A 2,102-nucleotide genomic window follows, 5' to 3' on the forward strand; every position below is an offset into this window, starting at 1 on the left:
GACAAAATAATGCTCATCTATCAGAACTGAAATGACTCCTATACGAAGTACTTTTCCCACATTTTCGTCAACCATAGGTAGCCTTAATAATGAATGTTTTATTAAATTAAAAAAAGGGTACATAACAATCTCATGATTATGCAAAATAAAAAAAAGGACGACGAAGACAAATTCTGAGGATATGAAACGAACACAAATCCGCTGATTCAAAATATCGCAGGTAAAGGTAAGCAGATGCCTTATCAAGTCGAGTCAGCAATAATGAAATGGGGATGAGAGAATTCTATAATCTCCAAAGCAGCCCTGCAGAAATTTAGAAATTTAGACGTATATATATATAATAGCAATAATATATATATATAGTATATATATATATTATATATATATATATATATATATATATATATATATATATATATATATATATATATATATATATATATATATATATATATATATATAATCTTCATACCATGAAGATGAGATATGTCAATATAGTCCACAGGAGAAGACAGAATAAAACACTCTAATAGTTCGATAAATTCGTCTTCCACGAAGCCTCTTCAAGCCCTTTATTACAACTATGAACAGAATAAGCACACATAAAAAGCACAAGCATTGTTTTTCGCCGGAAAAAAATAAAAGAACGGTTGTCAAAGTTAAAATTAGGTTATTTAGATCATAATCAAATGGTCAAGTATTAACAATTCAGAAAAGTTAAAAGAGAACTATTCAACGATTTGGTGATGGGTCATTTAAAACTTTTCTCTGAATTTGTACTGTCGTGAAACAATGTGAAGGAATAAGGGGTCTAATTTTATATGCCCTGACTAATATTAAAGTTTTTTGTTTGATAAAACTTATGCGATCCGTTTCTAACAAATTTCTTGTCATCATATATTTTCTTTGAATAATATTTCTGTTTTGTTCCAAAGAATAGTACAGCCACAATTTTGCACACGTAAATTAACAGTGCTGTTTGGAGAATTTGTTCTTACACAATATAAAAGCTGGTAAATTCGCTTATTAATATTTTTTCCGGTTTGTCCCAGGTAGAATTTGCCACATTCACAAGGTATTTTGTAAACCACATCTTCTTGTTTGGGGCTGTTGCAAATGAATATCTTTCCTACTGTGTTGGAGTAAGAAAAGACTTCTTTAAAGTTCAGTATTCTTAAAGGATAAACAATATCACTGAATGAAAGGTGGAAATGGAGAAACAAAGTATTACTCATATCATATTCCTTTTTGGTGTTTGTTCTGTATGTTTGTTTAGATAGGAATAAACATTATTCTATTTCCCTGATTGAAAAGTGGCTTTTTTTATGCCAATTCTGGTGATATTACTAAACTCTTCGTCCAAATACTCAGGGCTAACTAGTCCAAGTGCTCTTAGAAAATGAGATCTCAAAGCCATGTATATAGGCTATATATATTATATATACATAAATATACAGTATGTACTGTATATATATATATATATATATATATATATATATATATATATATATATATATATATATATATATATATATATATATATATATATAAGCTATACCAATTTTCCAGGAGTTATACAAAGTGCGTTAATCTCCAATTTTGTATCATATATATATATATATATATATATATATATATATATATATATATATATATATATATATATGTGTGTGTGTGTGTGTGTGTGTGTGTGTGTGTGTGTGTATGTGTGTGTGTGTGTGTGTTATCATTTGTTGTCTGTCCTGCATTTTTTTCGACGCTTCGTTTGGGTGTTGATTTTCGCCAATCTAAATAGTAGGGACAACGACAGGCGGATCAGAACTACAGACATGGGTGATTTTCGTCACTGCAGATTCAGGTTTGTATCATTCAGTCCTGTTGCTACGTAGGCTCACGTGCACTCACTTATATTCTTTATCTCTTAGCACTGATAACCTACAGATACATTCGTCTCTCGTCTTTATCGGTTTTGTAATCTTTCAATGAGGCAATTCCATCTTTCAGAGACTACAAAGTCTAGCCCAAAGCCAAATCAAATTCCTTCAAAAGAAGGCATCGTGCTTACCCCATAGCCTACCAATGGGACAGAGCTCCTTAAAAGA

The sequence above is a fragment of the Macrobrachium rosenbergii genome, chromosome 41, assembly GCF_040412425.1.
Source record: "Macrobrachium rosenbergii isolate ZJJX-2024 chromosome 41, ASM4041242v1, whole genome shotgun sequence".
Lineage (NCBI taxonomy): Eukaryota > Metazoa > Arthropoda > Malacostraca > Decapoda > Palaemonidae > Macrobrachium > Macrobrachium rosenbergii.